This window comes from Schistocerca serialis, chromosome 2 (assembly GCF_023864345.2).
Source record: "Schistocerca serialis cubense isolate TAMUIC-IGC-003099 chromosome 2, iqSchSeri2.2, whole genome shotgun sequence".
In the NCBI taxonomy this organism is placed as follows: domain Eukaryota; kingdom Metazoa; phylum Arthropoda; class Insecta; order Orthoptera; family Acrididae; genus Schistocerca; species Schistocerca serialis.
The window spans coordinates 441,909,291-441,925,088 of record NC_064639.1 but is presented as its reverse complement, the minus strand read 5'-3'; positions in this window follow the sequence as shown (position 1 = coordinate 441,925,088).

The window sequence follows — 15,798 nt, the reverse complement described above, 5'->3', positions numbered from 1 at the left end:
AGAGCACATGTTGCCCATGCTGTCATGACCTAACTCTACAGGGTGGTCCATTGATAGTGACCGGGCCAAATATCTCACGAAATAAGCATCAAACGAAAAAACTACAAAGAACGAAACGCGTCTAGCTTGAAGGGGGAAACCAGATGGCGCTATGGTTGGCCCGCTAGATGGCGCTGCCATAGGTCAAACGGATATCAACTGCGTTTTTTTAAAACAGGAACCCCCATTATTTTATTACATATTCGTGTAGTACGTAAAGAAATATGAATGTTTTAGTTGGACCGCTTTTTTCGCTTTGTGATAGATGGCGCTGTAATAGTCACAAACGTATAAGTACGTGGTATCACGTAACATTCCGCCAGTGCGGACGGTATTTGCTTCGTGACACATTACCCGTGTTAAAATGGACCGTTTACCAATTGCGGAAAAGGTCGATGTCGTGTTGATGTATGGCTATTGTGATCAAAATGCCCAAAGGGCGTGTGCTATGTATGATGCTCGGTATCCTGGACGACATCATCCAAGTGTCCGGGCCGTTCGCCGGATAGTTACGTTATTTAAGGAAACAGGAAGTGTTCAGCCACATGTGAAACGTCAACCACGACCTGCAACAAATAATGATGCCCAAGTAGGTGTTTTAGCTACTGTCGCGGCTAATCCGCACGTCAGTAGCAGACAAATTGCGCGAGAAACGGGAATCTCAAAAACATCGGTGTTGAGAATGCTACATCAACATCGATTGCACCCGTACCATATTTCTATGCACTAGGAATTGCATGGCGACGACTCTGAACGTCGTGTACAGTTCTGCCACTGGGCACGAGAGAAATTATGGGACGATGACAGATTTTTTGCACGCGTTCTATTTAGCGACGAAGCGTCATTCACCAGCAGCGGTAACATAAACCGGCATAATATGCACTATTGGGCAACGGAAAATCCACGATGGCTGCGACAAGTGGAACATCAGTGACCTTCCGGTATTATGGGAGGAAGGATAAAGGATAATTGGCCCTCATTTTATCGATGACAGTCTAAAAGGTGCAATTTATGCTGATTTCCTACGGAATGTTCAACCGATGTTACAATAAGATGTTTCACTGCATGACAGAATGGCGATGTACTTTCAACGTGATGGTTGTCCGGCACATAGCTCGCGTGCGGTTGAAGCGGTATTGAATAGCATATTTCATGACAGGTGGATTGGTGGTCGAAGCACCATACTATGGCCCGCACGTTCACCGGATCCGAAGTCCCCGGATTTCTTTCTGTGCGGAAAATTGAAGGATATTTGCTATCGTGATCCACCGACAACGTCTGCGTCAGCGCATTGTCAGTGCATGTGCGAACATTACGGAAGGCTGTTGAGAGGAATGTCGTTACACGTATTGCCAAATGCATTGAGGTTGACGGAAATCATTTTGAGCATTTATTGCATTAATGTGGTATTTACAGGTAATCACGCTGTAACAGCATGCGTTCTAAGAAATGATAGGTTCACAAAGATACATGTATCACATTGGAACAACCGAAACCTACGTTCTGTATCTTAATTTAAAAAATCTACCTGTTACCAACTGTTCGTCTAAAATTGTGAGCCATATGTTTGTGACTATTACAGCACCATCTATCACAAAGCGAAAAAAAGTGGTCCAACTAAAACATTCATATTTCTTTAAGTACTACACGAATATGTAATTAAAAATGGGGTTTGCTATTTTAAAAAACGCAGTTGATATCCGTTTGACCTATGGCAGCGTCATCTGGTTTCTCCCTTCAAGCTAGACAAGTTTCGTTCTTTGTAGTTTTTTCGTTTGACGCTTATTTCGTGAGATATTTTGCCCGGTCACGATCTATGGACCACCCTGTATATAGAGGATTTTCGACTGTTGCCCTGGTCAGTAGGTTGCCCTGGCTCTAGGTGTCGTAAGGCCAAATAAGATGATGCCTGAAATACATAAACGACGACATGAACAGGCTAAGGGTGAACTGATGTCGTCTCTTAAGGCGTGCAACAGGCTTTAAGCCAGACAACGTTGTCGTTACCATTTCTCGTGTAGAAATAATTACTGTGCGGCAGTCTTTCGTAACGTTAGAGAACGTGCGCGCAGAGGCCGCCTGGAACGTGCCGCCTATGCCTTAAATTATAGAGTAATGGATGTGTCCTCGTCCGAGACCCCGCGAGCTGAGCAGGTGGCGCTGTTCGCCTGTTGTGTTGCTGAAGCAGGTCAGCAGGAAGTGACCGCATCTGTTGTTTGCAAAGTGCGGAAGTGAATTGCAGTGTTGCCGACAGTGCGAACACATCACTACAGTGGAATAACGATCCAGTTCCGGATCCACGGCGGCTATTTTTTGTACTGGGAAAGGTGGCATTCACTACGAAATTGTTCACTGATTGTCCAAGCTAGAATTACAGTTCACCCCTAAATTCCAGCACCCTTCACATATCCACGTATACCACGCAATTCACTTCGCCTTCAATTATCATCTCCTGCCCACTCTGCTACCAGTTTATCAGTTCCTTCCATTTTGTTTCTCGTCACGATCCACACCCTCCCGTAAAGCAACTTCCCCATCCTGTTAACCGTGTCCGACTAAAAATCCACAGCTCTTTCTTCTTTGATCGTTTACATATGTTGCCATTGTTAGACAATTAAATTACGTAAATATTCTCAACTTAATTTGTGGAATAGTTTTGCTTGTATGGCTTTTTAAAGCAGCCATGTTCTGTGTTTTCCGTTCAAATGGGTAAACTGGAATACTGTGCTGTTATAAAACCATACTTTGGACAATTTAAGGAAAACAGAAATTCACCTAAGGCTGGGGACAGCACATCAGTACAAAATTATTTATATTTAATACAGTCGTTGAGTTCATAATACTGTAATTGGAAACTGTCGTTACAGTTACAGGTAGTCGACAAAAATATGGAAATAGAGCACAATACCATGACAGATAGGGTGTAGGAAAATCATTGGCTTTCAAAAAAACTCCCAGTCGTCTCGGAGTGGATAAATACAGACCCTGCATGGTTTTCAAGGTAATCTTAAACCACTTTTCCTGCAAAATAGTGGTGATTTCAGGTAACGACGATGGAGATGATAACTATTACGCATCCTTCTCTCCAAAATAACCCACAAGGACACCATAACATTGAGATGGGATGACTGTGATGGCCATGGGAAGTGCGACAATTCATATTCGTGCTCACAAAACCAGTCCTCCATGATGCGAGCTGTGTGAACAGCAGTCGTGTCGTCTTGCAACACAGCATCACACTGTACCATGGGATTCCACCATACGCAAGAGGCGGCTACACGGGTAGCATGGGATGTGTGGAGTGAACTGGGCTCTTTTTTAGGTTAGAGGGTCTCAGGAAAACACAAAAAGGACTTCAGTCTCAAATGGTGCAGGCCGAACACAGGAAGAACGCAGATACAGGAATCGTCGGTATAACAGTTGTAAACTGTCGTAGCTATATTGGGAAAGTACGAGAGCTCCAAGCGCTAACAAAAATGGTTCAAATGGCTCTGAGCACCATGGGACTTAACATCTGTGGTCATCAGTCCCCTAGAACTTAGAACTACTTAAACCTAACTAACCTAAGGACATCACACACATCCATGCCCGAGGCAGGATTCGAACCTGCGACCGGAGCGGTCACGCGGTTCCAGACTGAAGCGCCTAGACCGCACGGCCACACCGGCCGGCCAGGCGCTAACAGAAAACCGTGATGCTCAAATCGTTATAGGCACTGAAAGCCAGCTATAGCCGGAGATAAGTTCAGCCGAAATTTTTGCGAAGAACGTAACGATGTTCCGAAAGGATAGGCTAAACATAGTTGGTGGTGGCATGTTTGTTGCTGTTACAAGTAGATTACCTTATCGCGAAACTAAAGTAGATATTTTCTGTGAGTTAGTATGGGTAGACGTCATTCTTGGCAACCGGCATAAAATAATAATTGGATCCTTTTACCGACCTCCCAACTCAGATGATACAATTACTGAAAGGTTCAAGGAAAACCTGAGTTTAATTTCAACACGAACACGACTCATACAATTATAGTTGGTTGTGACTTTAATTTACCCTCGATATGTTGGCGAAAATACGTGTTTAAATCCGGGCCGGCCGGTGTGGCCGTGCGGTTCTGGGCGCTTCAGTCTGGAACAGCGTGACCGCTACGGTTGCAGGTTCGAATCCTGCCTCGGGCATGGATGTGTGTGATGTCCTTAGGTTAGTTAGGTTTAAGTAGTTCTAAGTTCTAGGGGACTGATGACCACAGATGTTAAGTCCCATGGTGCTCAGAGCCATTTGAACCATTCTTTAAATCCGCAAGTACGCATAAAACATCATCCGAAATTGTGATAAACGCATTCTCCAGAAACTATTTCGAGCAATTAGTTCATGAGCCCACGCGAATAGTAAACGGTTGTGAAAATACCCATGACCGCTTCGCAACAAGTAATCCTGAGGTGATAAAAAGCAGAGATTAGTGACCAAAGGGTTGTCGTAGCGAGACAATATTGTAACTCCCAAATCCTCCAAAAATAAACTAAAAATATACCTATTCAAAAAATCAGATAAAAATTCACTTGACGCCTTCCTGAGAGACAATCTCCTCTGGTTCCAAATTAACAATGTAAGTGTAGACCAGATGTGGCTTGAGTTGAAAGAAGCAGTATCGACAGCAATTGAGAGAGATATACCAAATAAATTAACAAACGATGGAACTGATCCTCCTTGGTACATAAAACGAGTGAGAACACTGTTTTAGAAACGGCGAAAAAAGCATGCCAAATTTAAGAGAGCGCAAAATCTCCAAGATCGGCGATCTATTACAGAAGCTCGAAATTTAGCGCGGACATCAATGCGAGATGGTTATAATAGTTTCAACAACAAGACTTTGTCACGAAACCTGGCAGAAAAGCCAAAGAGACTCTGGTCGTATGGAAAGTACGCTAGCGTCAAGACACAATCCATGCCTTCTCTGCACGATAGCAATGGAAGTACTATCGACAACAGTGCTGCCAAAGCAGAGTTGCTAAACACAGCCCTCCGAAATTTCTTCACTAAAGAAGACGAAGTATATATTCCAGAATTCGAATCAAGAACAGCTGCTGCCAACATGAGTAACTTAGAAGTAGATATCCTCGGAGAAGTGAAGCAACTTAAATCAGTTAATAAAAGCAAGTCTCCTGGTGTTGATTGTGTACCAGTTAGGTTCCTTTCAGAATATGCTGCTAATACTTAAGTCATATACAACCATTCGCTCGACGAAAGATCCGTACCTAAGGACTGGAGAGTTGCACAGGTCACACCAATATTCAAGGAAGGTAGCAGGAGTAATTCACTAAATTACAGGTCCATAACATTAACGTCGATACGTAGCAGGATTTTGGAACATACATTGTTTTAGAAAGTTACGAATTACTTCGAAGAGAAAGGTCTATTGACAGACAGTCAACACTGATTTAGAAACCATCGTTCTTGTGAAGCGCAACTAACTCTTTACCATGCGAAGTGTTGAGTGCTATTGACAACGGATTTCAAATTGATTCTGTATTTCTAGATTTCCAAAAGGCTTTTGAGGTTGTACCACAAAAGCAACTTGTAGTGAAATCCCGTGCTTATGGAATATCTTCTGTGACTGGATTCGTTATTTCCTCTCGAAGAGGTCACAGTAATTGACGGAAAGTCATCGAGTAAAACAGAAGTGATTTCCGCGTTCCGCGAGGTAGTGTTATAGGCCCTTTGCTGTTCCTCATCTAGACGAACGATTTAGGAGACAATCTGAGCAGCCGTCTTAGGTTGTTTGCAGGTGATGCTGTCGTTTATTGTCTATTAACGTCGTGAAAAGATCAAAACAGATTGCAAAACGATTTAGAAAAGATGTCTGTATGGTGCAGAGATGAGCAATTGAGAATAAATAACAAGAAGTGTGAGGTCATCCACACGAGTGCTAAAAGGAGTCCATTAAACTTCGGTTACACGATAAATCAATCAAATCTAAAGGCCGTAAATTCAACTAAATACCTAGGAATTACAATTACGAACAACTTAAATCGGAAAGAAGACACAGAAAACGTTGCGGGGAAGGCAAACCAGAGACTGCGTTTTATTGGCAGCATACATAGAAAATGTAACGGATCTGCTGAAGAGACTGCCTACACTATGCTTTTCCATTCTCTTTTGGAGTACTGCTGTGCGATGTGGGATCCTTACCAGGTAGGATTAACGGAGTACATCGAGAAAGTTCAAAGAAGGGCAGCACGTTTTGTATTATCGCAAAGTAGGGGAGAGAGTGTCGCTGAAATGATACAGGATTTGGGGTGGCAGTAATTAAAACAAAGTCGTTTTACGTTGCGGCGGAATCTTCTCACGAAATTTCAGTCACTAACTTCGTCCTCCAAATGCGAAAATATTTTGTTGACGCCGATCTTCATAGGGAGAAACGATCATAGTAATAAAATAAGGGAAATCAGAACTCTGACGGAAACATATAGGTTTTCGTTTTTTCCGTGCGCTGTTCAAGATTGGAATAAATGAGAATTATCGTGAAGGTGGTTCAGTGAAATCTGTGCCAGGCACTTAAATGTGATTTGCAGAGAATTCATGTAGATGTAGATGGGATGGACCTGATCAGCCAAAATGGTCACATAATCCTTGGCAGTAATGCGATCCTGCATAGTACCCTTGGAGCCCACGGAATACCGCGATGTGGCTGCCCAAATCATCTCCGAACCCCGGCATGTTTCACACTTCGCAGCAAATAGTCTGCTTCGCAGGACTGGGACGGCGTAGGTCAGACGTAAACAGGGCCAGAAGTGGGAAACATTGTGAAGCAAGACTTCCATTGTGCCATAGCTCAGGTTTTATGGCTTCGGCACCACGTTTTCCTGTTACGGACATTTGCATAACAGTTGAGCGGTATAGCTCGTACTGCAATTCCCTGAATTCCCTGCTTAAGGAGATCCCTTCGTGTTGTTCTGCTGCTGACAGGGTTCACGAGTGTGACATTCAGTTCTGCACTGACTTTTGCAGTTGTCGTTCTCTAATGTTTCCTCACAATCCTCTTCAATGACAGTCTATCACGATCACTCAACACACACTTTCATCCGCATCGCGACCAAGCAGATGATGTTTTTCCGTTCTCCCTGTATGCTGTACAAATCTTCGATACTGTGCCTCCTGGAACACCAAACAATTCGGCTACCTTGATTACGGAAGCACTCACTATACGGGCACCAAAGTTTGTCCACGTTCGTCTTCACTTAGCTCCGACATAATGCACTGGCAACTGCACATAACAATGTTCTGACCACGATTGACGCTTGCAATGTATTGAGGACATTGCACTGGTCGAGTTCGTGTTCAAATACAACAGCGCAACCTGCAGGCTTGGCTAGCATCTACAGTTATGTTCAAACACGCTTTCCTCACGGTGTTTCCAAACTTCCGTCCACCGCCTGTGTGAGGTGTGCCATGAGCATTCCGGACACAAAACTAGTGACCCCAGGATAAATCACGCGAATACCGCGTAACACCACCTCTGATTTTGGTACGAACCTCAATTCGGCGAGATAGAGAATCCCAAAGTTTATCCGGGTATGCCACATTTATATGAAGCCACTCACAGATGATTAATCCAGCATATCTACCAAACTGCGGGTATGTCGGGTGTCGCGTTCCAGCCTCTGTTACGAATTGTTCCAAACCTTAAGATCCGGTAAATTATCGGACCAACCGCGGGGCGTTAGGGTGTCCGAGAGTTCGTGAAACCAAGAATGTATGCATACAGCCCTGCGAGTGCGGCTGTATCTTGGAAGACGACAGCGTCTACAGCATACTCATCATTAAAATGCAGAAGATAGGGCAGCATTTGGTGACCGAGAACGTTGAAATAAATATCCTGGTTCACGTTCACAGCGACACAAACGAGCGGGCCCAAGTTGTGGTACGGTAAACATCCTCAAAACATCATGGGACCATCTCCGGGCTCAACTACGCCAGTGCAGCTTACACGCCTCAAAGGTCCTGTGGTGCGTTCGACACCTTGCATCAATTGAAAAGAAGCAACACCGTGATTCATGGGATCACATTACACGCCTCCAGTCAGCTACTGTTCAGTCTGTGTGTTGTTAGTTTCATGTTCCATGGACCATTTCGCACGATAATCGTAATGATGTGGAACGAGTCATTTTACATTCCACCGCAAATTAATTAGTGAATACGGCTACATTTTGAACATTTATAAGTTTTTTTATATTTTTTAATGTACAAACGGTAGTTAGTGATTCCTACCCATCACCCTTTAGGCTACACATTATAATAATAGAAATTCTTCTACGGAACAGAAGTAGTTGTTAAGAAGGAAATTTCTCAGTTTATTTTGAAATTTTACTTTGCTGTCTATCAGACTTTTGTATCATTGGGTAAGTGATCAAAAACTTTTGTTGCACCATTGTGCACCCGTTTTTGTGCTGTCATCAACGTCCTTTTGCGAGGTGCCCGTCTCCAAATATCCACTGCCTGCAGTTTCTCCGCAACGTTCGCTCGGAATCTGTTTCAAGTGACAGCAAGAATTCCTATCCGATTTGAAAACGATTGTCGTTGGCCAGGAGCGACAGTCATCTCTGGCCCTGTCGCGTAAGATCGACCGCTGTTCTTACGCCGCGTTACATGGCTCCCTGTGGTAAGCAGTGCCTCGCGGACACGTTCGACAGTCCGTGTTGACACATCAACAAATGGAGCAACTTCACTACAGTATGGTTATGGACACATTCTGACACAGTAGCTGCTCTCTGCCACTGTGTCGCGTCCCCACATCTCACCGTGCTGATACCATAGAACTGACTGGCACGTATACACTATTCTTCTACAATGACCATCGTCAACGCTGGAGAGTCACATGGCTTACTGGTACAGATCTACGCCATCTACAGCGGTCCAAAGAGACCAGTAAGCTCTTTCAAGAGGATGGTCAACATTTCGTCCGGTGAGCTTATGTACATACTCTGTGAATTCTGTTGTTTCACTGTCTACACTGATTGTCGTCAAACGGCCCTAATCAAGTACTGGTGCCGAACCGATTCTCAGCCTTTCTTCTATAATAATATGCATCCAGCAATTAACAGCCGAAACCAAAAACGTCAACTGATGTTAAGAACCTCAAAGGCAGTAATCTTCTTGCTCGGTAAAAAATACAAATACCTAAAGACACAGTCACTTTTAAGATGTGCTTGGTTTTAATTGACGTTGGTGAATTCGCCCACGAGCTAAGAAAGTTGGTCGCTTACCTCAAGGGCAGAGGGGTAAGTAGCGCAGCCTCTGCGGAATTAAAGGATGTGAGAAGGGGAAACGTTTTGTTGTTTGTCTGCCAGCGCATAAAACTCGTTGGATCGTGTACCTCGTATCGATCAGCTGCTACAGTATAAATTTCAAACGGAGGTAGCGTGGATCATTATAGAGATGGCTATCCTTAAATGCGATACAAGCAAGGATTACGAAATTAAATTAAGGATGCTGTAGCACAACGCAATGAGCAGAACAACGTTATTCAAGACTTTTAGTAAACATTTTTGATCGTACCTCACATTCCATAATGCATTTAATCGATTATTGTTATTAATCAGACAGACAAAAAAAAATGGCTCTGAGCACTATGAGACTTAACTTCTGAGGTCATCAGTCCCCTCGAACTTAGAACTAATTAAACCTAACTAACCTAAGGACATCATACACATCCATGCCCGAGGCAGAATTCGAACCTGCAACCGTAGCGTCGCGCGGTTCCACACTGTAGCGCCTAGAACCGCTCGGCCACCCCGGCCGGTAGTCAGACAGACAACCCAACAACACTTCGACAAGCAGTTACCGTGTCACAACTATGGGGCGCTGAGATTGGAAGCAATCTGAAACAGAGAGCAGTTGACAGGAAGTATTCCGAATGGGGCCGACATTTGATGACTAGTACTCGAGGACCGGCGGCCAACTTATCAACCGAGCGAGGTGGCGCAGTGGTTAGTGCACTGGACTCGCATTCGGGAGGACGACGGCTCAAACCTGCGTCCGGCCATCCCGATTTAGGCTTTCCGTAATTTCCCCACATTGCTTCAGGCAAATGCCGGGATGGTTCCTTTGAAAGGGCACGGCCGATTTCCTTCCCCATCCTTCCCTAATCTGATGGGACTGGAAGTAGCTGAACATCAGGCAACCAACCTACCAACTCCTCACCCTCTTACGATGATTAGTCCATCGGGGCTCACTTAGCAATGTAGGTTACCAATTAATAATAAGGTATGTACATATGCAGCCCCATAGTGTCAGTACTTACTCTCCAATAAAAATGTTTGACGAACACTGGTTTGTACTATGGTCACTGTAAGGCGGAAACTAGAATTTTCTTGTACTGCTGACCTGTGACCTCTGAGGAGCTGCTCGCACAGAAAAAAATTTTCAAATGTGTGTGAAATCTTATGGGACTTAACTGCTAAGGTCATCATCCCATAAGCTTACACACCACTTAACCTAAATTATCCTAAGGACAAACACACACACCCAAGCCCGAGGGAGGACTCGAACCTCCGCCGGGACCAGCCGCACAGTCCACGACTGTGGCGCCTTAGACCGCTTTTGTTATTTTGTTTTTTTGTTTTTGTCCAATTTGTTCGTACAGAGGCCAACCAGCTCTCTGACCAAACACGCTGAGCTACCGTGCCGGCGAGACCCCCGGCTAATCCCTCGCGGCTGCTCGCACAGCTTAAACGCACTGCACGCTCTGCTTGGAAGGCTGTGAGGCGAGCCTCACGCGCATCGAACACGCGCCGGATGACCGACGATTGGTCTGGCGCACCCGCTTGTTTAGGCACAAGCTGAGTGGCTCTCCAGTCTCTGGCTAATGAAAGTACAATGCAGAAAACGGTTACGGTAACACAAAGAGCATAGTTCACGCGGTTCGCAGACAGCAGGCGCACGCGCCTTCCCTCCCTTAGATTAAGTGACCACTGTGGCTACAGGAAGGACAACCGACCTCAAAGTTAAATAAAGTAAGTTTGGCAAATCAGAATAACAGCGGTCTCTGTTCGACGGAATAAATGATAGGATAGTTCGATAAATAGAGAGTGGGGGGGGGGGGGGGGGAAGATATCTTCCAGTTCCACAAAACAACGTGAGACCCTGTTACATTCGTCTTTTGATAGGCCACCCATAACTATTATATATATTGTTCATGTTTTTGTGTGTGTAATGAGTGAAGTGTTATGAAACAATGTGTGCATAGTGTGTGCAGTGACTGATAGATATGAGTGAACGGTGTGGCATTACATTATCTAATATGTTATTTGTAAAAAAAGTATTGTATACCAGTAGTAAATCTAATCATTGTCTCTAACTACACTCCTGGAAATTGAAATAAGAACACCGTGAATTCATTGTCCCAGGAAGGGGAAACTTTATTGACACATTCCTGGGGTCAGATACATCACATGATCACACTGACAGAACCACAGGCACATAGACACAGGCAACAGAGCATGCACAATGTCGGCACTAGTACAGTGTATATCCACCTTTCGCAGCAATGCAGGCTGCTATTCTCCCATGGAGACGATCGTAGAGATGCTGGATGTAGTCCTGTGGAACGGCTTGCCATGCCATTTCCACCTGGCACCTCAGTTGGACCAGCGTTCGTGCTGGACGTGCAGACCGCGTGAGACGACGCTTCATCCAGTCCCAAACATGCTCAATGGGGGACAGATCCGGAGATCTTTCTGGCCAGGGTAGTTGACTTACACCTTCTAGAGCACGTTGGGTGGCACGGGATACATGCGGACGTGCATTGTCCTGTTGGAACAGCAAGTTTCCTTGCCGGTCTAGGAATGGTAGAACGATGGGTTCGATGACGGTTTGGATGTACTGTGCACTATTCAGTGTCCCCTCGACGATCACCAGTGGTGTACGGCCAGTCTAGGAGATCGCTCCCCACACCATGATGCCGGGTGTTGGCCCTGTGTGCCTCGGTCGTATGCAGTCCTGATTGTGGCGCTCACCTGCACGGCGCCAAACACGCATACGACCATCATTGGCACCAAGGCAGAAGCGACTCTCATCGCTGAAGACGACACGTCTCCATTCATCCCTCCATTCACGCCTGTCGCGACACCACTGGAGGCGGGCTGCACGATGTTGGGGCGTGAGCGGAAGACGGCCTAACGGCGTGCGGGACCGTAGCCCAGCTTCATGGAGACGGTTGCGAATGGTCCTCGCCGATACCCCAGGAGCAACAGTGTCCCTAATTTGCTGGGAAGTGGCGGTGCGGTCCCCTGCGGCACTGCGTAGGATCCTACGGTCTTGGCGTGCATCCGTGCGTCGCTGCGGTCCGGTCCCAGGTCGACGGGCACGTGCACCTTCCGCCGACCACTGGCGACAACGTCGATGTACTGTGGAGACCTCACGCCCCACGTGTTGAGCAATTCGGCGGTACGTCCACCCGGCCTCCCGCATGCCCACTATACGCCCTCGCTCAAAGTCCGTCAACTGCACATACGGTTCACGTCCACGCTGTCGCGGCATGCTACCAGTGTTAAAGACTGCGATGGAGCTCCGTATGCCACGGCAAACTGGCTGACACTGACGGCGGCGGTGCACAAATGCTGCGCAGCTAGCGCCATTCGACGGCCAACACCGCGGATCCTGGTGTGTCCGCTGTGCCGTGCGTGTGATCATTGCTTGTACAGCCCTCTCGCAGTGTCCGGAGCAAGTATGGTGGGTCTGACACACCGGTGTCAATGTGTTCTTTTTTCCATTTCCAGGAGTGTAGAAGTCTGGAAATATATGTGTATACGAATCAGCTTATATTAAATTGGTCTAAACTTGTAAAAACTTTGACATGTCCTATATCCCTGTAAAAAGAGATCTACGGATGAATAAAGCTATTACTACTACTACTATTACTGATAACATCCGCTACAGTTGTAATAAACTTTTTTTCCAATAAAAAGAAAGCGCAACCAGGTTCCAGGACAACAGTCCCATCTTCAGCTGCATCTGAAAAATAACAACTAAGATGTGACGATTATACAAAGTGTCAAACTGTAAAAACAGAATAGAACTTGTAATAACATTCTGAAGACGATACCACATGTACGTACAGGATGTCCATACGAGTCAACTAACAGGCGTTAACATAGTGATCATCAGATACACGGCATGTAAGCAGAAAACCTAGCTAATATATTCCTAGGCTGGACAGAAGACTTTTCGAAGAGCCGAGCCTTTACAAAACACTTTATATACCTGTATAGAAAAGAGCGCAACCACCGCAAGTAAAACAAAAAGATAAAATATTAACGACCCCACATCCCATAAGCCACAATACGAACTTACAAGTTGAGAGTCAAAGGAGAACTGAAAAAAATTGACGAAAGTACTGAGGAAAACGAGTTCAGGTGAAGAAAGGGTAAATGAACAAGAAACGGTTTAGGTTGCCTAAGGATGATTTTAGAAGTAACGAAAGGAGTAATCTAGGAAATTATATTTGTTTTATCTGTTTGAAGGAGGCGGTCGAGAGACTGAACTGGAGTATACCACCGACCATTTAAAAAGATTTTGGAATAAACTGAAAAGATATAGGGTTAATAAAAGAGATGTACAGAAAGCATACAGTGAAAGCACGAGTAGAGAATGAAGAGAAACAAGAGATGAGCATTGGAAGAGGTCTAAGGCAAAGATGTTCTCTGTCACTGAAACTGTTCAATATACATGGAGAAGAATTGACATCTAACATCATGGAAGACGCAAGAGGCATTGGCGGAAGGATAATGGCGAAAGGATAATGGAGCATCGAGCAGTACTGACGAAATAAGAAGAGCAGCTACAGCAGATGTTGCAGAGTACTGCAATAAGGGGTGAGAACAATGGACTGAAGACAAGTATAGGAAAGATAAAACTAATGAGCAAGAAGGAAAAGCCACTTAACATAATCTAGAGCGAAAAAATATTGAGAAAATAAACTCCTTTAAGTACCCTGAAAGTTTAATGAAATGGAATTAAAGCAATAAAGAAGAAATAAGGAGGCGGACTGCTACGGAAAGAAGAGAATTTAAAAAGATAAAGCAATTACTTACAGCTAGAAAAATTCCAAAGGAGCTGAGGAAAAGATTTGCTAAATGTTATGTCTGTAGTGTAGCCTTGCATAGCAGTTAATGATTGACAGTTAAAAAAAAAACAAGAAAGAAAAAGTTTGAAATGTGGGTATGCAGTATAATGCTTTAGATCAAATGCAATGACTGACTTAAGAATGAAGAAGTAATAAAGAAAACAGGTGAAGAGAGAAGATTATTGGAATTGATGTCGAAGAGAGAAAAAAATATTGGCTGGGAAACGTACGGCGTAAGAATTGTCTGCAATAAGAGATTATAGAGGTAGACGTGGAAGGAATGAGAGGAAGAAGTAGAAAGAGAATCAGAATCATGAATGTAAAAACAGATTAAGAAAGATGCTGAGAACAGAGCACGACGCAGAGCCTCCTGTTTACACCTATTATGAGACAAGTACACTAGAGAAGAAAGTTGCTAACACACTCCCCAATGAGAAGCACTGTCTAAGCTAAATCTTAACTCATCCTTGAACTGGACACTACCCAATGTTCGGTGTCCCCTCACGGAGTTCTGAATACCACAGTCGTCAAACCACAAGATAATGGGGTAAGAGCCTTACGGCACTGTACTCTGGAAGCACAAAGGGTTGATCTAGTGGACAGGTACGTGAAGGATAAGGACACATTTCGAGTGGACAATCTGCTGCTCAGACCCTAGCTGACCTCCAATGGGAGCTTGGCCAGCCGTTTAATCATAAAAGGGTTATCTTGCCCCGCAGTGTTTGAGAATTGTGTTTTAAGTGCATCTGTTGAGTGCAGATAACTGTAAAGCATGTGTTTATAGCGTATTATGTTGTATGATTATGATGATGATGATGATGATGATGAAGATGATGAGAATAGGGAGAAAGTGAAATCCAGTAGCGAAACGTAGCCTACTCTTTTCAGGACCGTCCAACTTAACGTTCTGATCCGATAGACGGATCATCACCAACAGCGCCACATGACCTCACTACATGAGACACTGCGGAGAGCTGTAGACTGTAATAATCGATGACCATGGTATAGCGTTTGGTCATCGTGACATTCACACTAGTCCCCCCCCCCCCCTTACTGTGAAAATTTCTTTGACCACCTGTATTCGAACCAGCTTCCATCGAGTCGAGCGTCACCGCAGAAGCGTCCGATAGAAACAGTGGTCTCTAAAAAGTCTGGATGTCGAACTGCAACTGCCCAACTACAACACAGCATTCACGAAGTGTCTTTGAACTTGGAAGAACATGCTTTGTGATGCTGCGTTCACCTAAGGCTGTTACGACGGATGTTATTTAGCCACAAACTCGCCTCGATTTTTCATCCATCTAACCAATTGAAAATTTACGTAAGTCAACCACATAGCGAATAGCACTCTGCTGCCATGTAAATATGTTAATGTTGCGTGTAATAATAATATGAGGCTTAACCGTCGTAAAAGTAACCATTTGCTGCTACAGAGTTCAAACTGCATTCAAAACTGAACAGTGACTATGCCACTGACTTTAATAGTTTGAACCTGGATAAAATAATCATATGGTGTCCCGAAATAAAGTATAACGAAGTTGATGGTCACTGTAATCCATCTACTGATAAGATTCAGCGGAGAAATAACACAATCAACCGGTTGAAAATAATTGTTTAATACATTGACCTAAATTTCGACACCT